We start from the raw sequence: 24,352 nt of genomic DNA, 5'->3' as shown, positions 1-24,352 counted from the left end.
GACATACACTCCACCTTCCTGCCGGCAGGTCCACTGAGGGGGTGTCCGCAGTCCCGGGCTGGTGAGCCTGTGGCCCTGACTGCCTGGGCCACGCTCTTGAGGAGCTGGGGTGAGGGGCTGGCACCTGCTCCCAGAGAAAATCCCATCGGGGAGGCCAGAAAGGGATGGAAATGGTGCCACCTTCCAGGACTTCTGAAAACAAGGTTGGGTGGCCTTTGGAGAAGCCACACTGCAGGGGGGTCTGTGCAGAGCAGTGAAAAACAGGAGAAAAGGGGGCAGTGGGGTTGAGAGCAGACCCACCTGGAGCCAGACCCCACCTCACTCTGACCTGAGTGCCCCCCACCCCCGAGCCTCTGTCTCCTCATCTGTAAATGGGGTGTGAGTGATACCTGACACCAACTCTGGGCTCTTACGGTTATTACTGTACTGGTTTTGCCCTCTCCCCCCACCAACCTGAGCCCCAGATCACAATTCATCCTCTTCCTGGGCCTTGGGGCCCCACCCCAGGAAGCTTATGGGTACAGACTCTCACTGTGGCTGCCAGAAGAATGCTCTCCTGTCACCTGCTCCCTCCTAAAGTTTCCGTGCCCAGGAACAGCAAGCAGTGCCCCTCAGCCCAGCCTCCGAGGGTGGCTGTCCTCCTCAAGACTGGAGTTTCCCAGTACCCTGACCCACTAACCACCCCCACCCCTCGTTGCCGGGGTGGGGGCGGGGGAGAGATGGGAGGGAGGCAGAACCTTTCACTGCCTGGGAAGCTCACACTCGCCCCCTGTCCCAGGCCTCAGCATCCATGCAGCATCTGGTACGTGCATCCACCTTGAGAGAGAACTGCAAACAGCACGGCCCCCTCCCCAGGCCCGTGGGAACATACACAGGCTTCTTGAAGGGGCACGACCCACCCCCAGGTGAGTGACTCCAGCCGCTGCATCACCCCGCAGCGCCTCGATCTGCACCGTGAGATGGGGCAGGGTCCCCCTTGCGGGCGGCGCCAAGGGCTTCCCAGAGAGCCTGGCACACAGGAGGTGCTCAACCACGTGAGCCTCACTCCCCCAGACAGGCCAGAGCAGAGCCTGGAGACCGTCCCCCAGCTTCCCGCCACCTCATTAACCAGAGGGGACTGTCCTTCCAGCTGGGCTACCACCTGACACCCCTGGCAGTCTGCCCGCTCACCTCCGTCCTGTCTGCAAGGACGTCTGGGCCGGACAGGGCGGGCTGCAGGCCAGGCGTGCCGGGACCCCAGGCAACCAGCAGAGGCCCGCCCAGCAGGCCCAACTGCCACTGAGCCCCACCAGGTCCCTGCCAACCCCCCACCCCCAACATGCCCGCACACGGCCGCCCACAGTACACACCGAGGGCTGTGCTGCTGGAAGGGAAGCAGGCTGAGGCCAGGCTATGTCCTGAGATGAGATGGTCAGGGCTCGGTTCACTTCAGTTCAGTCGCTCAGTCCTGTTCAACTCTTTGCGACCCCATGGCCTGTAGCACACCAGGACTCCCTGTCCCTCACCAACTCCCAGAGTCTGCTCAAACTCATGCCCATCAAGTCAGGGATGCTATTCAACCATTTCATCCTTCATCGTCCCGTTCTCCTCCCACCTTCAATTTTTCTCAGCATCAGGGTCTTTTCCAATGAGTCCATTTTTCACATCATGTAGTCAAAGTATTGGAACTGCAGCTTCAGCATTAGTCCTTCCAATGAATATTCAGAACTGATTTCCTTTAGGATGGACTGGTTGGATCTCCTTGCAGTCCAAGGGACTCTCAAGAGTCTTCTCCAACACCACAGTTCAAAAGCATCAAATCTTCAGTGCTTAGCTTTCTTTAAGTCCAACTCTCATATCCATACATGACTACTGAAAAACCATAGTTTTGACCAGATGGACCTTTGTCGGCAAAGTAACGTCTTTGCTTTTTAATAAGCTGTCTAGATTGGTCATAGCTTTTCTTCTAAGGAGAAGCGTCTTTTTAATTTCATGGCTGTAGTCACCATCTGCAGTGATTTTGAAGCCCAAGAAAATAAAGTCTGTCACTGTTTCCATTGTTTCCCCATCTATTTGCCATGAAGTGATGGGACCGGATGCCATGATCTTAGTTTTTTGAATGCTGAGTTTTAAACCAGCATTTTCACTCTTGGGTCAGAATTCAGAGGGACGAATCCGGGCTCCAGGAGGCAAGGAGCCACTGCAGTGTGGGCTGGCCAATGAACCTCTGCCCCCACTTCCATCCGTCTGTGAGTTCATGCAGTTGTCCCTCCCCTCCACCTCCCAGGCCTTTGCTCCAACTCCCCGCTGCCTGGAAGGCCATGCCAGCCACTCTGAGGAGCTCATGCCCTCTCTTGACCTTCCCAGGCTGGGCTCAGAGACGCTCCCTCCTTCCTCTGAATTGTTCTTCTCTCACTGGAGCATAGGGATCCAGCAGGGGTCTTCAGCAGACAGGGCCCAAGTTGGAGTCCGCTTCCGAGGTGGCACGGAACAGGAGGCACTCGGGAGACAAGGGGGTGCAGACCCGAGGGAAGGGGGCTGGGGTGCCAGGGGAAGGGGAGAGGGCAGGGTGAAGAAGGGCATCTTGAAGAAACCACTGACCAGTCCTCCTGTGTCCCCTTCCCTTCTCCCCTTCCGCAAGAGAGAGGACAGGGTGGGAGGGAGAGACCCAGCAGGAGAAGGGGCCATGGGCTGCCCTGGCCTGGGGTCCCCCCAGCAGCTCACAGGGGGCTGGTGCAGAGTCGGTCCCACAGGGAGCATCTTGAGCCGCAATGCTCCCAAAGGTCCCCATCGCTCCCTGTGGCCTCAGGGCCCCTAGCCTGGGCAGAGGGCAGCCACACAGCGCCCCACCCTTATGCCCGCTGGGGGGCATGCGGGGGCAGGGCAGTTTGAACAGGCAGCCTGGGCTGCCCCACCCCCAGCACGGGGACCAGACTGCACTGCCCCGGACACAGGCTCGCCTCAGAGGGGCAGGGCTGGACCTCAGGGACAACGGAGACAGCCTTTTTTCAGGCAGCAGACTGGCCTCTGAAAGACAAGGAAGGTGAGGCCGAGAGGGAGGTGGTGGGCCTCGGAGAGGGGACGTGGAGTCTGACCCCGAGGGCCTGGCACATTGTTACTGTGGGTGCGAGAGGGTGAGGCTGGATCACGGGCAGCAGGGCCTTGAACGCCAAGCCGGAGACGGCCGGGCGGCAAACCAATTATTCTAACCTCCAGGTCAGCCCTACCTCAGTCCATCCAGCCTCCCCCAACCTGATGCCCTTTCCGGGTAATGAAGGCCGAAGGGTTGGCAGTTGGTAAGTGCAATTAAACCCGTGCTCAAGGCCATGAAGCATCCACGCAGCTCATTAGCAGACGAACGAGAGGACACTCTGAGGGCCATGGGCCCCCGGGGCTGTCGGGACCCAAGTCAGGTCAGCCTGGAGAGGGGGACCCCACCCAAAGGAGCCCCATTCACAGGGGCTCCAGTCCAGGTCCTGAGACTAGGTCTTTGGACGGCGAAGGACAAGGTCCAACAGGTGTCTCTCTCAAAGAAACAGTTGGGTAAATGGGCCTGGAGGTGCGTGTGATACACAGGATCCCGGGCAGTGGAGACAAACCCAGGCTTCAGCCGGCAAGCACCTTATTGATTCAACACCAGAGCAGCAGGCGACACTGAAGCCAGTTCTAAGCACTTAAAAATTCTCTCACTTAATTCCTCCTGTGACTTTAGGAGCTCATGGGTATTTCCTGTTGTGATCCCCGTTCAAAATATATATTTATGTATTTGGCTGTGCCAGGCCTTAGTTGAGGCACACAGGATCTTCGGTTGTAACATGTGGGATCTAGTTCCCTGACCAGGGATTGAACCTGGGCCCCCTGCACTGAGAGCATGGAGTTAGCCACTGGATACCAGGGAAGTCCCCTGTGACCCACATTTAACAGAGGAGAAAACTGAGGCCTGGACAGGGACTTGATTCACCAGGTGCTCTGGCTCCTGAGGCTGGGCTCACAAGCAGGAAGCCACACCACCACGGGTGAGATGGCTGGGCCGCCAGGGAGGGGTGTAGACTGTTGCCAGGAGGAGGCTTGGGCCTTGGGCTGTGGTCCACACCACCAACTGTGGCCTTGAGGGAGGCAGATGGCAATGGTCCAGATGAGCTATAAACGAATCGGGGTGAAATCTCCCAGGATTGCCCCAGCAACTCACTTGCTTTTCTCCCCCCTAAACATTGGTGAGCCTTCAAAGTGGGCCTGGGGGCCAGATGTGGCAGGATGACACGCAGCGTGGCACCTGGGCTAATGCACAGCAGGGAGCCAGCAATTAGAGGTGTCCAGGACACAGTCACTGGCAGGGGAACGAGTGAACCAATGCCTTCCTCCGCCAGGGAGGGACCTGATGCTCTGGCTTCACCTCTTCCCAGTCTCCTGCTGTCCACCCCACCACCCCCCCGCCTCCCCCCCACCCCCCCAGTGGCCTCTGTGAGAGCAAAGAAAGGAGAGGTGGGCCTCCCGGGCCCCCTGGGGCAGTGCCTCTGGCATTCCAAAGTCAAGGCTGCTGCTGAGATATCCTGAGGGCCCTGGTGGGGAGGGCAAAGAGCACTGGCAGAAGAGAGACCTTTTGACAATTCCAGAGATGATGGAGCCCAGAGGAGGTGGGCAGTGGCCTGGGGCCTACAGCATGAGTGTGGGTCTCCTGACCCCCTCAAGTCCTGGTTGAGCCCTTCAGGTGAGGCAAGCAGCCCCCCTCACATAGGAACTCTGCCCTTGGTCAGTTTGAGGAACTCTGCAAGACTGCTCCGGGTCTGTCTCGGCTACTGATGAACCCGTGTTCCCATTCCTGTACAGGTCACATAATGACGCAAACAGCTGATATGATTACTGTCTTTCCTGCTTTTGGCAGCTCCACAAGGGTGGGGCACAGAAACACCCAGATCTCCGAGGATTCTGGTCACACACACAGTAGGCCTGCAAACACGTCTATAGGCCAAATGAAGCTCTGTGATTACAAACAGATGCAGGGCCAAAGGAAAAAAATGTGTGCCGGGGTGGACTCCTGACTCCCCAAGCCCCCCAGGACCTCCCACCTCCACACAGCAGGCTCAGGGCCTGGATGGACCTCAAGGCCCCCGTGGCTGGGGGCTGCAAGCAAGAGAGGGGCTCACCCCCCTCCCCAGCCTGACCCTGAGGCCGGCCCACCCCTGCAGCTGCTGGCTGGCCTGCAAAGGTATGCCTCCCAGGGGGGCCCTGGGCATCCTCATTAGGAAAGTAGTGACAGACGCATTAGCTGCCGAGGTGGGGGGTGCCGAGGGCTGTCACGGGCTGAGGAAAACCAAATGCCAGGGCCACGTCTGGGCCGCATCTGGGTGAGACTGCTGCTGGGAAAGGAGAGAGCTGATGCCCCGGCGCTGTGCTGCCCCCAGAGCTGCGACTCCCTCTTGGGACTCAGGCCCCAAGCCGAGTGTCCCCAATATCCCTGACTGTCCTTGCTGCCTGCCTCCGGGCAGGACTCAACTTGCCGAGTGTCCACCAGCCCTGCCTGCCCTGTGCCAGAGGAGGATGGCTGGGAATCCACCCCTGGGGCACAGAAGAGGAAGATGGGGCAACGGGGATGTCAGCGGGTGCTCTGAGTAGAGCACTGCAGCCAGAGCCCCGCCCAGCATCTGGGCCGCCGTGGCCATCACAAGCTGTGTGCTCTTGGACCTTGGCTGTCCCCATCCAAGAGATGTGGGCTCGGACCACCCTGACCCCAGAGCTCCTTCTGGGCTCTGAGTCACAGGGCAAGGCAGGCTCAGTTCTGCTGGAAGAGTGCCAGGGGCTGCCAGTGTGTTTTCAGTCCCAGTCCTTCCCGGAGCCCGAGGCCCCGCCACACAAGGGTCACAGAACACAAGTGCATCAGGCATCAATTCCTCCCAGGCCACGGCTGGGGCAGCAGACAGCCCACATCCCAGTTGGTGCCACTGACTCTGCCTTTGACACAGAAGTCCTGCACCACGACACGTGCGCACAGAAACGGGCTCACACACAACAGACACACACTTGGCACACCTGGGGCCCCACCACAAATGCAGACACACATACAGAGGAGCATCTGTCCCCCAACCCTAATCTCATGTTGCGGACACAACCACAGATATGAGCACCCAAAACCTGCTCGCAAAACTCACCCCCTCATTCCCCAACCCCTCCTCCCATACACAGACAGCACACTGTACACACAGGCACACTCTTAGCAATCTTATACACACAGCCTCATATACACACCTGGACACAGCAAGAATGCGAGAACCATCACCCTCCAGTACGGAACCCCCTCCAAGATGGACAGCGCAGCGCCCAGCCCAGAAGAGCAGCTCCAGATAAATAAGTCGTGTTCAGAGCATCAATCTCAGACCCAACCTGGCTGTCTCCCTGCTACAGGTAAAGCGAAATGGGGCTTCAATATTTCATAAACGAATAAACCTGCTAAGAGAAGACAACTTACAAGGCCACCAGCTGCAGGCTCCCAACAGCCCTCACACATCTTTTCACTTTGGGAGCACGTGGTGGTAACTGCGGGTGGTGGCCAGTGGGGCATGCTGCCTGGTACCCCACCTGCCCCCCTCTTCCTGGGATGCTCTTCCCAGGGAAGGGTGCGTTCTGTGACTTTCCAGTCACTGCTGCCCAGGGACAGGGCCCTGCGCTCTCTCCCCTCTTCTGCCTTCCCCTCAAGCCTTGGATGCCTTTGAAATGCTGGTCCATCCTTGGCAGCTCTGATTTTCCAAGGTCTGTTTCATGCAGGGCTGGGATGTGTCAGAACTGAACCGCTTAGGAATGGAGAAAGAAGGCCTGGCAGCGGGGATGGGTAGGGCCAGGGCAGCTTGGAGCTCGAGAGGCAGCTGAGCTGAGGGAGGCTGCGCCTGGTGCCAGGTCCACAGGCCCCTAAGGTGAGGCCAAGCAGCCCAGGGCAGCAGAAAACTGCTCCTAGGACACAGAGCGGGAGCAGAAGGGGGCCACAGGGCAAACCATAGGCTAAGTCTGCACGTGGCTGGGCAAGGGGGACCCAGATGTGACTGAGGTCTGGGATCTTGCCTTGCTGCTGGAGCCTGGTCTCCTCAGGGGCAACAAGTCTTCAACATCTCTGCACAGGCTGGGTGGCACTGGCTGGGCTCGGTGGACCCTGCCCAGACTGCTGATTGAGAAGCCAGGGAAAAGGTTCCTGGGGTTGGCAGATGAGGAGAGGTCCAACCAAATCAGGAAGCAGCCACCCAGTCCGACTCCTCTCTGAAGCTCCCAAGATCCAGTTCCAGTTCTCTCCAGACTCACAGACTCAGGGGAAAGGAGCAGGTTTCACACAGGGAGAGAAGCAGGACATCAGATGGCTCATGGAGGAAAAAGGCGGCACCCTTTAACAAAAGACCCCAGGAAAGGGCAGAGAAGAGTCAAATGAGGCTGCCTTTGGGGCCTGGGAGTTTGGGTGAACTGCTTTCCTTTATATTTGCTTATTTTCCAGAGGTCTATAATCAGCCCGTCCTCTTTCTGTAGTGGGGGAGAAAGCTATTAAAACACAAGGGCCTTACAAAACCAAATATACAGCATGACTCCATATTTTATATTTATTACATCTATCGTGTTGTTTACCATATGTCTAGAGAAAAAATGCTGACTGATTATGTTCTGGGGGTGGAATTATAAGAGATTTTCGCTTGTTATCTGGCATTTTTAGGTTTTTCTAAAATCAACATGGTTATAACCCGGTGAAAGTGTTAGTTGCTCATTACTCTCCAACTCTTTGTGACCCCCATGGACTGTAGCCCGCCAGGCTTCTCTGTCCATGGAATTCTCCAGGCAAAAATATTGGAATGGGTTGCCATTTCCTTCTCCAGGGGATCTTCCCAACCCAGGGATCGAATCCGGGTCTCCCACATTGCAGGCAAATTCTTTACAGTCCGAGCGCCGCCAGGGAAGCCCTTTATAACTTGATTAAAACAAAAACAAAAAAACAAACACAAAATGCTCAGGCCTGATTAAGTTCTTTTCCACATGAAGTCCCTCCCGCGGCCGCTGAAGCCCATTCTCACCCTCCCAGTGCGAGTTCTCGAAAGGCCAAGGGCAGTTGCCCCCGCCCAGGACACCTCTTCCAAGGCCCAAGGCTGCACCATTCAGCGGCCTGCCCAGGCCATATGCGGGCGAGCAGAGGTCAGCCGAACGCCCGGGGAAGGCCCGGGAGTGACCGGCGAGACTTTGAAGGCGCGAGGCCCAAAAGGGCATCAAACAAGGGAGGCGGCTGGTGAGAATAGGGCAGAGCCAGGGCCAGGCCCGTAGGGCAGTGCGGGACGCAAGGCAACCGACCCGGGCCGGGACGAGAACCCGGGAGACGCGAGCCCGTCCGGAAGCTCCGCCCCGCGCCCCGGTTCTCGGAAGCCAGAGGCCGTGAGGGGCGGGCCCCGAGCCACGCCCACAACCCCGGTTCCCGGAAGTCGCGGTCTGGCGAGGCGAGGGGCGGGGCCTGGAATCCCCACCCCGCGACTGCGCGGGGCACGCCGGGATGGGCGCTGCCATGGCGACGCAGCGGCCACCCCGCCCCTCCCCGCGCCCTGGCCTCCGGAGTCGCGGTCGCGGCCCTGGCTGGGCTCGTCCGGCCCGATGCGCCGAGGCTCCAGCGTGGCCGCTTTGAGGGCGCCGCTGGGAGCGAGGGGAAGCCAGGAAGCGCGGGCGTTTGCCCTCCCGAGGTCGGGGAGGAGAGGAAATGGCCCCCGAGGCGGTAATGCAGCTGCCTCTCTGTCTGGCCTGCCGGCTCCTACCAAGCCCCCTCCCCGAGGCGGGGCTGCGCGCGCCTGGACAGGCGGGCCAGCCCGGGCTGCCCTGTTAGGATCCAGGATTTGCCCCCGAGATGGCCCCTCCACCAGTGCAGGGGATGCTGGGCGCCAGGGCCTAGGACCCGAGATGCTAGCCTCTGTCCACCCACATGCCAGGCATCTGCTAATGAGCAGTGCGAACCCCTTTGCTCCGCTGCCCTCCAGGCCCCCTCAGTGCCCTCTTAGGAGACCCAGCCAAGCGGGCAGCCCGCCAGGCAGACCCTGATCCCTTCTTGGCCTGTATCCCTGTAGGGTGGGGGTTCACACGACAGGCCAGGCCAGTCGGGCCGGATGACTATCTCCCCAGTCCTGTGTGAGTGACTCTGCCCCAGTAGGTGGGCAAACAAGCCCAGATCTGTTAAAGAGTGAAGTGGCAGGGCTGGGACACAGCCAGGCTGACTCCAGAAGCCTGTCCACACACAGTGGCACTCCCTGCTCCCTGGCCGCCCAGCCTGGGCAGGTCCAGCCGCCTATCTCTGCCCAGAACACTGCACTGGCCTGGCCTGCAGTCCCCTCCTCCCCCCTCCCCCTTCCCCTCCCACCAGCCGGCTTCCCTTCTGAGCCGCCAATCTGCAACCACACAAAGCCCTGTTTGTTTGCTTTCTCTGCTGCTCCCCCTGGATCCGATGTCTTTCTCTGCTACCTGCCGGCCTGGCTTCCTCTCCAGAACGCCTTCCCAGACTCCTGAAAGGAAGGAGGGGCCAGTCATCCTCCCTAGAATCCAACTTCTTGGTGCTGGGGGTACCCAGCTAGAACGGTCTGATGGCTTTGCAGCCCCTCACTACCTCTCTGAATTTTGGGTGCCTCCTGGGCAAAGCAGGAGAGATGCCTGCAGTCAGGGGCTGGGACGGGGGAGGGGAGCCAGAGCAGTCCTGCCAACCTCCCTTCTTTTGTGAGCAAGGCTTGTTTTGTCAATCAGGAAGGCTGCCCCTGACTTCCCTCCCAGCAACTCAAGGGGGCTGCCAGAAGATAAGGAGATGAATGGGCCCAGGACGGCCAAATTCAAGGAGGCGGAGGGACACCCCAGGTTCAAGGCCGTCACACACCCTTGCTCTTTCTGAGGGTACCCAGGCTCACCAGGCTCTAGGATGAAGGGTTACAGGCTGCACTGGGAGCCTAGCTCGGTGCCCACGCTAGGCAAGCACCTGGACAGATCTGTCTGCATGGCAGGCCCTCTCTGCAGTGTCCTGGGACACCCTATCAGCCTGAGCTGAAACAGGGCTTTCACAGACACAGAAAAATAAACACCCGCATTCCACACCACCTTCTCTACCTGCAGAGTGGGGGCTGCCCTCTCTCCCCATTCAAATAATGAAACCCAACACTGATACTGCACAGAGATATCACAATCTCTCCTGGTTCCTTCTACCCAGGGTTTTTTCACTGCACCCTGTCACGCTGGGTGGCCCAGGGCAGGTCCTAACCTCCCTGGGCCTCTCTCTTCCCCTTCCTGTCCCCTTCCATGCAGTTTAACCCTTAAAAGCAACTCCAGGACAAAGGTGTGGTTGTGCCCACTTGACAGATGAAAGCAGGCTCTGACTGGGAAAGCTACAGAGACTGAAACTGCTCTAGTTAGAATTCAAGCCCACTTCTGATTCTGAGGCCTAAAAAAAAATTCCCACCAGGTCACAGTGTTATTTCAGAGATTATCTGCTGAATGGATGAGTGACCACCGGGAGATGAATGAGGAGCAGGCAGGGCCTGGCTTTGGAGCCCAAAATATTGTGGTTTCCAATTTTAGGTCTGCACTTGGTCACTGTGTGACCTCACGCAGGTCACTTAACCTCTCTGAGCTTCAGTTTCCTTGATCCATACGAGTTGGTTAACAAGGCTTAGAGAGGACCACCCAGTGCTGAGCACAATAGCAGTCACTCATTAAACGATGGCTTTTCTCCATGATTCCTCTCAGCAGCCAAAGAGCCAGGCATCCACTTATTAGAGGAACCAGGTCTCTCCTACCTCCGCTTTCACCCACCTGGTCCTGCTGCCAGGCATCCCCCCAGTCACCATCTCTGGCCCTCTGCAATACTCAGGCTGAGCTCCCCAGGCTCCTGGGAGCCCAGTACTGCCTGGGAGACCAGGGCCTCTGTTTAATAAGCTACGGCGGGGACCCCGGGGGTCACTGTCACCCCAAGGGAACAAAGCCAGCACCGTCCACATCCTGCTGGACTCAAAAAAAGAGAGCCACTCAATTAAGTGTGATCTGGCCAAACGTCTGTTTTTCGTGCTATTTTGGGCCACGGTGGGGATTTTCTGTGCTCCTCTCAAAGGTGTCCTAAACCAGATTCCTTCCCACCTCCCTCATCCCTGTGTTTGAAATGAAAATATTGTTCTTCCTCTTCTTTATTTCCTAGTTCTCTTTCCCATCTATCAGACAGATGCAAATGAAGGAAGGGGCAGAGCTGGGACCTCTCGGAGGGCAGCAGTTCCCTCCCACCAACCCACCAGGCCTCCACAGGGCACCCCCCAACCCCAGTGCCCTGGAGCACAGCATGCTGGGAGATGCAGCTGCCTCAAACCAGGCAAAGCAGAGAGGTCCCTGGCCTTGAGGCTGGGTCATTGTCTGCTGTCGCCCCAGACACACACCAGGCATCTGCCCCTTCTACCACACACCTCTGCCTTTCTGCTTCTGAGCCTTTTCTAGGGCTGCACCCCTCCACCCCCACCTCCGCCTGGATGCCCTCCCCCAAGGCCTCCCCTGCAAGGGGCGCCTTCTCAGCTGTAGCAGGGTCACAGGTGAACGAACCCACATCCACACAGTCACATCTTTCAAGTCTGCTCACGTACCAGACTGAGGGCTTCACAAGGGCAGGGGCACAGCCATGTCGTCATGTGGCTCCAGGACAAGACTGCCCATGCCCCTCAGCACTGCTGATGTTTAGGGCCAGGTAACTTGTGGGAGTGTGTGTCCTGTGCATCCCAGGATGTTGAGCAGTGTCCCGGGCCTCAACCCACTAGATGTCAGCACCCCCTCCCCCAGTGGAGACAACCAAAAACATCTACAGACAGGAGCCCAGGCCCCCCAGGGACAAAATCACTCCCAGTTGAGAACCACTGCTCCGAGGCCTGTGCCCCAACCTCTGCCCCCCACCCCAAATGAGCAAATACATGACTCTCCCTACCCCACCAACAGAACAGGTGATTTTTATTTTACCTCTTATTATGCACGCATGCATACTAAGTCACTTCAGTCATATCCGACTCTGCAATTCCATGGACTGTAGCCCACCAGCTCCTCTGTCTATGGGATTCTCCAGGCAGGAATACTGGAGTGGGTTGCCATGTCCTTCTCCAACCTCTCAGCATCATCACAAATGCAAATTTCATTTCCCATCATATCAGAAGCTTCCAGAAGACAGGCCCACTTGACCTCAGCTGTGTATCAGTGCTGATCTGTGGTTACCATTTGCTGCAGGAGTAACTTTTAAAGCATCAACGAGCACCTGAGTAAAAGCCAACTCTGTTCCCACTTCGGCACCCTGCCCTGGGCTCCTTTGTGACTGTGCCTCAGCAGCTAAGCATGACTGGGCCTCAGAGTCTCTGCTCATTGTAACAATTCTTTGTCCCATGCTAGTGAGAGGCTTACAACTTCACATCTCTAAGGAGCTGTGGCCCCCACGAAGAAATCTTTCAAGTGTTTGATTTTTTTAAATATTTATTTATTTATTTGGCTGCACTGGGTCTTGGCTGTGGCATGTGGAATCTCCGCTCTTCATGACAACGTACGGGATCTTCATTTGTGACATGTGGGATCTAGCTCCCCAACCAGGGATCGAACCCAGGCCCGGTGCATTGGAAGTTCAGAGCCCCAGCCTCTGGACCACCAGGCAAGGCCCTCAGGTGGTTTTTAATTGACATATCCTGAGAACTATATCACTAATAGGCAACATTTATTAAGCATTTTGCTATGTGCCAACCGCAGCCAAGTGCTTTGCAGGCATCCTCTCATTCAGTCCTCTTAGAAAAGAAACTATGAAGTTGGTGCTGTCATTTCTGTTACTTGATAAATGAGGGAAAAGAGGCTCAAAGAGCTGGAGGAACCTGCCTAAAAACAGCCAGAGGTGGTCTGGTGGCCTCCGGCAATTGAGGGTGTCAATCGGAAAATTCATTCAGCTTCAGTTCTCTTTTTAAAGTTAATTTACTTGCCTGCGTTGGGTCTGCAGCTCGTGGGGTCTCCCTTGTGTCACGTGGGCTTTTTCATTGTGGCAGGCGGCTTAGTTACTCCAAAGCATGTGGGAGCTCAGTTCCCTGACCAGGGATCCAACCCGAGTTCCCTGCATGGCAAGGCGGCTCTTCACCACTGGGCCACCAGAGAAGTCCCTCAGCTTCAATTCTTGATACTGAAGTTACCTTTTGAAGTCTGAAGCCCATCTGGTGCCAGGCAGGGTTACACCTTCCCAGGCGGACAGGCCTCATCCACTGGGCTCCTGAAGCAGATGCCTGTCCCCAGGGCTCCTTGGAAGGTTCGACCCCAGAGGCTGTGGCTTGCCAAGGTCGGGGCTTGGGGGCGGGAGCTCGGAGGGCCACCACCTGCTTCCTGGGTCTCAGGCCTCTCAGGAAAGCCCTGGCTGGCCTGCCCTCCTTCAGCAGGGAGTGGGTGCCGAGATTCTTCAGGGCAAGAATAAAAACGAACTGTCTTCTAGCACCTTCTATGTATTTCTATGCATTAAAACAGGCTCTGTCTGAAGAATTTTACCTGCATCAACTCACTAATTCTCCCAACAACCCCATGAGGCGAGTGCTGGCATACCCCACAACCACCCCATTTCACCGATGAGCAAAGAAATAGTAAGCAGCAGAGCCAGGATGGAAACCCCGGACGCTGAACTCCAAAAGGCGAGTGCTTATCTGCACTGCTGTATTAGAAGTGTCTTGTGTTGACGGTTGTGTTCCCCGCACTCTGGTCTGAGTGAGGTACTCACTATGTGATTTAGGAACAAATGCACGAAGAAATGAATGAGTCTGTGGTTACGCTGCCACCCGAGTCCACCCCACAGCACCAGGGCCAAGCCCCTTTGCAAGCAGAAACTCTGGCCAGAAAACTAATTCTCACCTGCCCCACCAGGTGACCAAGACCCACGCGATCCATCCACCTCCACCTGGCTGGGGAAGAAAACAGGCACCAAACTCTCAGTTTCAGCCCACGTCACAGCAGGACTGGAGCGGTCACAGCGACCTCTTCCCACAAAGTCCTTCAGCGGGAGGAATAACGACTTGAGTCCCCGCACAGCAGGCCCCCGGGGCCGGGGACTGCGCCCATGTGAAGGTGGGGAGATGGAGTCCCCGGCAGGACGGATGTGCCTGGACATGACCCTGGGCTTTCCAGACGACAGAACACGCTGCATGCAGAGTTTGGACAGGAGGGGAAATGTGCTGGGGGGCAGGGATGACTTTCCTGCAGCAGCAGCTGGAACTTAAACCCTGTCCTGACTCCAAACCCAGGGCTATGCCACTGCTCAGCCGTGCTGCCCCGACCAGACAAGACCGCGGCATGGTCTCCAGGGAGGGGACCAAGTATGACAGAGTCTGTACACCTCACGTGGGACCCCTGTCTGGGGCCCATCCTAGCCCCAAACCCCACTGACCCCCCGCCTCCCCCCACCCCTGCCCTGCCCCGCCCCACTGCATCTGCTCCCCTCCCGGCTCCCTGGGCCCCCTTCCTGAGCCCAGTCACCACACAGAAAGTGGATGACTTCTGTCCACCGGCCTGGAGCCTCTCAGCTCTGAGCCCTGCAAGCCCAGGGCCAAGAGTGGGGGATTTGGTGTGGAGGGGGGTGTCTGCTGGATGAGTGGTGATCGGCTGGTCCCACGGGAGCCCTGGTGCTCCTGGCCCATCCTCCTGTCCCTCCTGACCAAGTGCCCTTTCCCACGTTGCTTTCCTTCCCCCGCCCCCCCCCCCCCCCACACACAAACACTCTTCACACGGATTCGAGAACCAGCAGAGCAAAAGCTCTCCGCTGGCAGCCGAGCCCGTCTGCGCCTCCGGCCGCTGGCACCCACCCTCGTGTCACATTCCAGTCTCGGATCCCGGTGACCCACCCAGGCACAGGGCACGCTCTGCCTCAGTCCCCAGGGAAACAGGACGAGCCAGTTCTTCCCACCCGCCCTGTCCCCCCTCCCGGGGAGCAGCAGGGCCCCTCACTTATCTCCTCTATGGTCTAACGAACAGAATCCTCTGACCAGCACCCTGAGAGTCCCCAAGATCCCAATAGGACCCCCAAAACAACACTGTGCCCCCCCAGCTCACCTTCTCGCCCACCCCTTCTGCTTGGAAGGCTTCTGAATGCTCTGTGCTCCCCCACCTTGCCCATGGAGCTGATGGGGCCGCAGAGAGGAGGTGGCCAAGCCCTGGGCCTCAATGCCCCAGCTTCCTGGGGAGGACAGACACCGACAGAATTACCGCTAATTCCGTGATGAACGCTATGCTTCAGCCGTAGACAAAGGGGGATGACTCAGTTCTGCCGCGGAGGTCAGAGCAGGAGACAGGACGTCTGTTTTGGTCCCGGGAGGCAGGGAGAAAGGTGCAGGGCAGCCCAGGTGGAAGGAACAGCTGGGGCTAACGCAGCGTAGAGGCAGCAACGTCAGGGCTGACTCCAGGGGGCGGGGGTCTGCTGCAGCAGGAGGGGAAGGGGCTTGAGTAGGGGCAGAGCAAGCAAAGGACGGGAGAGGCCCCCACCTGGGAAGGGCTCCTGAGCAGACCTTTATTCAGAGGCAACAGGAACCCCAGGGAGACACTGCTGTGGTGGAGAAAGGTCACCCTGTAGTGGGGCCCACACGGGAGGGAGCAGGATGGAGGCAGGGAGGCCCATGAAAAGGCCGGGCAAAAGCTAGCCTCTCCCGTCATAGCCTTTCTGAACCAAGTCCTCCCTCTCAGCCACAGGACACAGGCTCCGTCTGCTGCAGCCACCAAAGAGCCACTGGTGTGCTCCCGCCACCAGGATCGCCCCCCTCCCCACCTACCTGAGCTCCAAGTCCCCTCGGCCATGAAGCTTCACCTCCACAAAGCCCTCCACCTCCGGCCAAGTGAAGACACTCTCACCTCTGGACTTCATGCTCAGGCTACCTGTCCCCCATCCTAAAACTGACTCACATGGTCCCCATCAGCCCCTCCTCGCAGGAACAAGTCCCCCAAAGACGCTCCTTCCCTCATTGTCCCCAGCACACCTGCCAGCTCTTCCATGGGAGGCCCTGCTTCCCGCCAAGACCTCGCACGAGCTCCCACTTGTCCCTTTGCGTACCACGTGGTCCCCACCCCTGGGCTGTGACCTTGCAGGCAGGTGTATTAAGCACAGGACTTCGAAATAGTGGGCCCTGGGAAATACCTGGTGGGCCCGAGAGCCCAGGTGCCTCTCCCATGGGAACAGTGGCCCATCTGCAGGGCTCTTCCTGGTCCTGCCTGCTGAACCACATGTTGAGGGGCGGGGGAGACATCCACACACAGCCACGTGACTATTAAAGCATGAGGTACAAACACAGATGGCCATGGAAAGGCAGTGGTGACAATAATGGTGTCAGGGCCAGTTGGCATTTATTGGGACAAACACTGTTCTCAGATTCATGGGGTTGCGTGGACTCATTAAAGCTTCACCATAATCCATTGAGGCTGGAACTGTTATTAGCTTCATTGTACAGATTCGGACACTGAGGTACAGAGATAAATAACCCATTCAATATGTGGCAAAGCCAGGAGTCACCCAACACCTTGCCCTGGAGCACCCCCTCCATGACCCCCACATGACCCCAGGAAGGGAAAGGGGAGCTGAGAAAAAGAACAGGAGGCGTGGTCCAGATCGGGGTAAGAGGAAGCTCTGTGTGTGTGTGTGTGTGAGACGTGTATGCACAAGTGAACAGCAAACCACATTCAAAGTGCTAACTGGGGTTACTGGGGGCACTTCTACCCTATATACCTCTGGGTTATTTGCATTTTTCACAATGAGAACAAATCCATGTGTCACCTGAGTAATTCAAAAAGAGAGACACTGTCAGGGCCTCAATTCATGTTTGTTGAATGACTAGAAAGCAGACTCATTTTCTAGGCCTGTTTTTTCAAACTCTGGGTATGACCCATTAGCGGATCGTGACATCAATTCAGGGGTCACAGAATGCAATTAAAAAAAAAATCAAATAGACTACAACAGAAAATATCAGACCAGGGCACGAAACAGGAAAGAGCTATTTCACTCAACTTTCGTTTCAGTTACACACAGTGGGTATGAATGGAGCTGGGACCTGAAATGTGTTTCTTACTGCAGGTCACAGGTAAGGGCTTGGAACCCACAGTCCAGACCCAAGAGCCTGAGGAGTCAGCCCCGGCCCTGCTGCCCAGGCCTCCTGGTCCAAAGTGGCAGAGTGGGTGACCTCCCTGGGTTTAGGAAGCCACTGGGGCGCCTGGCTGTTGGAAGGTCACACTCAGACTGCTCTGGATCACCCGCAGACACAATCCTGGAACCAAGGCTTCCGACTGTGAGGGGCTCCCCCAAACCACAATGTCTGTGTCCACTCCTTCCGGGTCACCCAAAAGGCTCCTAAGGACTCCCTCCTGGATGCTCCTGTGGGGGTGCGGGGTGGGAAACTAAAAGATTCCTTTCCAGTTTCCAGATGCGAGGCCACGTCCCAGGGAAACCTCTGGAAACGTAGCCGTGTGGTCAGTCGGGAGGGGCCTCTACTGAGTCTGCAGTGAGGGCCGCTCCCACCCAGGGTGGGCCTGACCCCAAGCAGAGTCGGTTTGCATGGAGGATCTGGTGCGGGCAGAGAAGCAGAGCCCCCAGCCCGAGGCTCCCAGGGCGCTGGCGCCTCCACATCAGAGCTCGCCTAACTCACCCCGCCTCCCTTCCCAGGGCAGCAGACAACTAAAAAAAGATAAAATAAAAAGAAGTAATTCCCCTGCTTTGACGTCAGCTCGAGGTCTTAACAGCCCAGCAGCGGCATGAAACTGGATTGCAACCAGATGTAATGCCCTTGAATCCTCCACACGCCACTGCGTTGGAAGACAAATGGGGGGGGGGCGGGGGGGGGGAGCGGGTGGAGGGAACCGTGCGGGTCCCGCGTGGGTCCCGGATCAGAACCTGCGGAAACCCTGGGAAACCCAGGCCCGGGTCGCCATTCAGGCGTGCTGCCTCCCCTCCCCCAGCCCCCCAGAAGCGCATTGTTACTCCGGATAGCGTCTTCATTCAGGGCCAGGGCCCCAGCGCCGCCCCCGTCGGGGGCTCCCCGGACCAGGGCACGACTCGGGCCGCGCTCCGGCCTCGCGTGTGGATTTAAGGACGACCCAGAGCCCAGGAGGGGAAATCGCTCGCTGGGAAAAAGGGCGCCCCAGGAAACTGGGGCCGCCACGGCCTCGGGCCTGCGTGGTGTTTCGCTTCCCCTCCGCCCCTCCTGGGCGGCCCCCAGCAACCAAGGCTCCAAAGTCACCCCCGCGTCCTGCCACCCCCTCGCCCCCGCCGCGCTTGGCGACGCCGCCTTGCGCTCAGCCCTCGCGTCCTCCTCCGGGTCTTCGGTCTCCCAGGCGCCGGCCCAAGGACCTGGCCGGTGGTGCGCCGCCGTCCGTCCTGGGACTCGCGTGGCCGGAGCCCCCACCGTGACGTCACCCCGAAAGGCCCCTGCGCCCCGGGCCTGGCCGCGACGGAGCTCCCCGGCCTCCCGGGCCGCTTCCTGCCCGGTCGCGCGGCCTGCGCACAGGCCCGGGCGCCCCTGCCCGCGTCGGGGCACGGATGGGGGGTCCGCCGAGAGCCTCACGCGCCGCCCCTCCCCATCACGGACCTCGCTGCCCCGGCTCCCACGCCAGGGCCCCGATAGGCCCAGAGTCCCCCGGAGAAGTCGGCTCCCCGCCCCCCACCCGGACGCACTCACAAAGCTCGCCTCCGGCCCCGGCGCGGCGCGAATGCCCCGGTCCCCACCCCGCGCTCGGGGGGACCCCCGGCGACAAGCACGCGCACAACCCTTGCACGCGCGACCCTCGGTCCTCGCGCCCCCGCCTCGCACCGGCCCTGGCCCTTGTCCCGCGGCGCGGGGCGCCCCCACCCCTCCGCAGCCCCTCAGATTGCCATCCGGTGACCTCGCGCCCCCCGCACACAAAGCGACTTCCTCGCGGCCCCCGCGCCCCCGCCCCGGCGCCCGGTGCTCACCTCGGCGCGCGCTCACTCGGGGGCCCGGGGTCTGGCGCTGCGACTTCGCGGCCCGGAGGCCCGGGCGGCCATAGGGGTCGGGGCGCGGCGGCCTGGCCGGCCCGCGGCCAGGTAGGAAGGAGGGTGGGCCGCGGCGCCCCCTCCTCGCAACGGCGCTCGGGCGGCGGACTGGGCGGCCTGCTCGGCGCGCTCTCGCCCGGCCGCGCCTCGCTCCGCGTCTCGCCTTCCGAGCGCAGCCGCGGGCGGGGGCGGCGCCCGGGGCGCAGGGACCAGGCCCTGGCCGCGCACCTCCGGGCCTGCTGGCGTCGCAGGGCCGCGGGGAAATGCGGTCCCCTCCGCGCAGGAAGAGCGGGCGGCGGGCGGCGCGCGGGGGGAGAAGGCGGCGAGAGCGCGAGGAGAAAAGTTCCCGGCCGCCTGGCCGCGCTCGCTCGCCGCCCGGGCGCCAGGTGGGCCGTGCGCCCCGACAGCGCCCCCTGGCGGCCCGCGCCCGCTGCGGGCCTGGGGCGGGGGTTTGGCTGGGGGGACCCCAGGGGCCCTCAAGGACGCGGGGGCCCGGGCCGGAACCTCGGGCGGGAGCCGTGGACTGGCACCGGCGCCCGGGTGCTCCGAGCTCCAGCCGGGTCCCGGGGCCAGGTCCCCGCCTTCACCCACCACGGCCCTCCCTGTGACCTCCTCTTTCCCATCTGGGAAACGTTCCGACCTCTAAGCTGGGAGGCCGCCGAGCAGAGCTCTCTTCACTCACTGGCACCTCGGTGGGCTCAGAGTCAGCAGACAAGTGATCCCTGCCGTCCTGAGGCTGGCGGCCTGGTGGGCAGAGACAGAACACACGTGAGAAAGACCGTTACCGGGAGCAGTGAGGGCGACTCACTCGGTGAAGTGAGAGGCAGGGGCTGCTTAGCTGGCTGTGTGCGGAAGGAGCAAGTGCAAAGGCCCTGAGGCAGGAGGCGTGGGGAGCAGGGAGGAGGACAGGCGGTGTGCAGAAGTTAGAACCTTGCGGAGGACCAGTGTCTTCAGGGCTACCTGAGCCTAGTGGGGAATTCGGATGCAATCTTAGTGCCATTGGCAGAGCCAGGGCAGAGGGATGTTGAATGAATGGGTGAGTGAACCTATTGTGACCCTACAGACCCCCTGGCAGTCCCCACCCCAGGCCTCCACTCACCCAGGTCAGGCAGAAGATCTCCAGCCCCGATCCAGCCTCTGGGGTCTGTTGGTCCTGTGGGTGAAGGAGGGCCATCAAGGCCTCAGGGTCCCAGGGGACTCAGCCTCCTCACCTGTAGGTAAGAACACATGGTGGGGTGGGTGCCCTTATGCTGTGGACTGTCCCCCTGTCTGCGTGTCCTGTCATCTGATCCTGGCAGCGCCCCCCCACCCGGGAGGGGGGCAGACCCACCCCTTTTGTTTACAGGAAGCTGAGGCACAGAGCGGTGAGGTCTTCTGTTCAGGGTTTCAAGCTAAGTTACAGGCAAGACCTGCACCCAGAGCCCTTCCCTCCAGCTCAGCCACCCACTGCCCAGGGTGAGGGTAGGAGCCGGACAGAATCAGGATCAGATGATGGACACTGCGGTTTTCAGCACAGGTTCTGGGGGAGACAGACCTGATTTATAAGTCTGGTTGCTCTGCGCCCAGCTGGGAGGGTTTGGAAAAACAAGTTAACTTGCTGAGTGTCAGTTTCCTCATCTGTAAAATGGAGGCAATAGTAGCGTCTACTTCCTGGGGTTCCTGAGGACTAAAGGAGGTAGGTGTGTGGAGCATCACGCCTGGAGCCTGGAGGCTGTGAATTCTGTTAGAAGTGCTTTCCTTCACAAGCTGGGGACCGGTGGGGAGGCACGGGGATGGGGCTTCTGTACATCCAGGGGCTCCTGGCCCCTGCCCTCCCTGCCCTCACCTGCCCAGGGAGAACCCAGGGAAGGCCTGGCAGTAGAGACCTCAGAGGAAGGTGAGAAGAGGGGTGTCCCAGAGGGAGGAGGGGATGGCCCAGTCCGGGCACTAACCCCTGCCATTCTGAGAGCACCCGTCGTGCACCAGGTGCCTTCTGCGGCTGTTTCTTTGGGCTGCTGTGACAAATGACCACACATGTAGTGGCTTAGACAACCCTGATTTATTCTTTATAGCTCTGGAGGGCAGATATCCAGAATCAGCATCAGCGAACTGAAGGCAAGATGTCAGAAGGGATGCGCTCTGGAGGCTCCAGGCGGAACATCCCTTGCCTCTTCTTTTTTGTTTAAATTAATTTATTTATTTTAATTGGAGGCTAATTACTTTACAATATTGTAGTGGTTTTTGCCATACATTGACATGAATCAGCCATGGATGTACATGTGTTCCCCATCCTGAACCCCCTCCCACCTCCCTCCCCTTCTCATCCCTCAGGGTCATCCTAGCGCACCAGCCCTGAGTACCCTGTCTTTTGCATCGAACCTGGACTGGTGATATATTTCACATATGATAATATGCATGTTTTAATGTTATTCTCCCTTGCCTCTTCTGGCTTCTGAAGGCCACCTGCTTGTCTCGCCCCCTCAGCGCCTGCCCTCCAGGAGCCAGAACACACAGGAAGTCATCGCTCCTGTTGCCACATCTCCTGCTTCCTCTCCTGACCTTCTTGTCTCCTCTTACTCAAACTTGTGATTCCAGGAGGCTGTCTGGAAAATCCAGGAGACTCTCCCATCCTGGATTTAATGCATCCTTAATTTAATCACATCTACAAGGACCCTCCAGGGCTTCCCTGGTGGCTCAGTGGGTAAAGAATCTGCCTGCAATGCAGGAGACACAGAAGATGCAGGTTCAATCCCTGGGTCAGGAAGATCCCCTGGAGGAGGGCATGGCAAGCCACTCCAGTATTCTTGTCTGGAGAGTCCCATGCACAGAGGAGCCTGGCAGCCTACAGTCCCTGGGGTCGCAAAGAGTCAGACACAAGTGAAGCGGCTTAGCGTACACGCATAAGGACCCTCCCCCCACCACCACCTTTTTGCCACACAGGTTTCAGGTATTGGGACCCTGATATTTTTGTGAGCCGGTGCTCAGTCTCACACTCCATGCATCCTCTCAGTGCTTCCTCATTACAACTCATTTTACAGGTCAAAGAATTGCTCAGAAGGTAAATCCCTCATCCAAGGTCAATAGCAGGTGAGTCTGTTCACCTCTCCCATGGATGTTAATTGAGTGCCCACTGGGGGTCAGACACTAGGTGAGGTTCTGGGTTGCCATGTAAAAGTCACCTGTGAAACATGTGCTCTGGAGCCCAGGTACGAAGTGTCATGAACTGAGGAATTCAGGGAAGGCTTAATTGAGGAATTCAGGGAAGGCTTCCTGGAGGACGTGACTGAGATCTGGACAGTGTTCATTCTAAATTAGGCTGGGTAGCCTAATTTAGAGAGGGGAGGCTTCTGAGCAGGGGAGTGCTCAGACTGCTGTGGGCACCATTAGGGGTCAGTCAGCAGAGCCAGCCCCCAGGGAGATTTCAGCTGAGAAGCTGCTCATCATCCTTCATGGGATGCAAGTAGGAGGTAAGACAGGAGTGGACCCAACACGGACACACAGTAAAGACAGTGTTAGTACTTAGGTGCTGAACTTGCAGCTCCAAGGTGGGATCCAGGCTGCCAGCTTGTTTTAATTGGTAGGTAGAGCAGTGTCTAAAGATTTGGAATTGAAATAACTTTAAAGAGTCTAACCACCACCACACCCACATTTAAATCACGAGCTGCCCCCCCAAGGCACTGGATTTGAGAAACCCTCCCCTCTCCCCAGGGGTCTTAAGACTCAGTTCCGCAGCTGTGGCCTTGGCCTCCAATTTCCCCTGGGTTTTCTCCTTGGTCAGAAGCAGACAGTGAGTCCTGTCTCGGGGGAGAGAGAGGTCCCCAAGGGCTGGGAGACAGGGAAGGGGGATCCACCTCCAGACAGAGGCCCAGACCCCGAGGGACTGGCATGTCAGCGGCCTACCTCCACTTCCACCTCCGCCGGTCGGGTCATCCACGGTTCAGGAGACCGAGCGCAGGGAGGGGCAGCACCTGGCTCGGGGCGTGCAGAGCGGAGCGGCTGCGGGTGTGTCGGAGGGCCCCGCCACCTCCCCAGGGAGGACGCGCTCCAGGGCTGCGGCGTGCCTACACTGGCATCGTCTCCACCTGTGCGGGGCGTGCCGCGGGCCGCCCTCGGTGAGGACGGAGGCGGCGTCTACGTGCCAGGCCCTGTGCACTGGGGTCTGTGAGGTCGAGGCTCACCTCCGTGTTGTAGAGGAGAAACCAGAGGCCTGGAGAGGGCAGGAAACCCTCGGTCACCGAGGAGCAAGGTGGAAGGCAGACGGGACTGGCCCAGCGCTGCCCCGCACCCACAGCACAGCCTCGCCGAGCCCCTCGTTTCTTCAAGGGGCGTGGCCTTGGGAGACTTCGCTCTGGGGCTCCTCCCCACCCGGTGAGTCAGGCCCCTGAGGCTCCACTACCCCCACGAGGAAGGCGGGGGTGAGGCAGCCCTCTGCCTGGGGGCGTTGATGGCGAGCAGGGCATGAGAGACCCTTGGGCCTCCCTCCTCCAGCAGAGAGGTGAGGAGGAGGTGACAGCTCTGCTCGGCTCTTCAGGGTTGGGAGGCTCTGCCAGGGCCCAGGACTCGCTGGGCCCCATCACCCGCCCATTCACTCCCCCACTTAATGAGCAGGCATGGAGCCACGCCCACTCCAGACTCCTCTCCAGGAATGACCCAATGTGGGCCCCACCCTCACGGTACCCAGAGTCTGGACCCGTGCTGGGGGCCTCATGAGCCCAAGAAAAAAACCACTTTGACCGCAAATCCCCTACCACTGGGAATGAGCATTTCTTAGTAACAGAAGAAAACTGTTCAGTTGGGATTTTGAAGAAAATGAAGTTGAAGCTATGAAAATACCTACATTTTATCTTCCAGCAAACAAAATTTAGGTTAATTTGCTAATTCTTAGATTAATGTACTAATTCTCAGAATGGGGAAAAGTTCATTGGAGGAGGAATGGTTTTCCCACAGAAATGCCCAGTGGTCTTTCTTTGGCCCTTCGAGCACTAACTACTCAAAGCGCCCGGTTCACCCGTGCCTCTGAGTTCTGTGACATTCAATTCACTCCCTGGAGTACTGTGTTGTCCTTCAGGCTGGGTGTTCTCATTCTTCAGACGTTGCCGGTGGAGCCAGAAAGAGCCTCAGCTTGTCAGCGACTGTCTGTGGGATCCCTGAGTTCTCTAGCATCATCTCCCAGCAAGTTCAGCACATTCTACAGCTTCAGCAAGATGCGAAGACTTCCTTTGTCATCAATTTGCATATGTGACTCGGACAGAAAAGATCCTGAGGGCAGAGGCGAGGAGACCTGCTGAGCAGGGCGGATGTTTGAGTGGGAACTGAGTTTATGAGTGGCCAGGACAGCAGCAGCAAATGTGGTCGTGTTTTCACAGCTTTTACATCCAATGTGGATAATACTCA

The 24,352-nt window shown here is 58.7% G+C and overlaps 1 protein-coding gene and 1 long non-coding RNA gene across 3 annotated transcripts in view; both read right to left on the bottom strand.

The window, feature by feature from the left end:
* The window catches only part of RAI1 (retinoic acid induced 1), a 106,275-nt gene extending 83,047 nt beyond the window's left edge, over nt 1–23,228 (bottom strand). Inside the window, exons 1-3 of one of the 2 annotated variants that reach the window (XM_065909863.1) lie at nt 22,859–23,228; nt 20,079–20,190; nt 18,920–19,723 (exon numbers count right to left, since the gene is read on the bottom strand). The gene's annotated coding sequence lies outside the window, so the exon portion shown is untranslated. Of the gene's footprint in view, nt 1–1,349; nt 1,919–18,919; nt 19,724–20,078; nt 20,191–22,858 lie in introns of those variants that run through there. The other variant, XM_065909864.1, reaches the window with a different exon arrangement.
* Nucleotides 7,529–8,404, bottom strand: LOC136150071 (uncharacterized). Its single transcript, XR_010659752.1, has 2 exons — nt 8,019–8,404; nt 7,529–7,915 (listed from the first exon to the last, which is right to left on the bottom strand). It is a non-coding gene; the product is annotated as an uncharacterized lncRNA (long non-coding RNA).
* Nucleotides 23,229–24,352: the final 1,124 nt, after the last annotated feature.

Source organism: Muntiacus reevesi, chromosome 18, assembly GCF_963930625.1.
Source record: "Muntiacus reevesi chromosome 18, mMunRee1.1, whole genome shotgun sequence".
NCBI lineage: Eukaryota > Metazoa > Chordata > Mammalia > Artiodactyla > Cervidae > Muntiacus > Muntiacus reevesi.
This window is presented reverse-complemented; position numbering and strand designations above follow the sequence as displayed.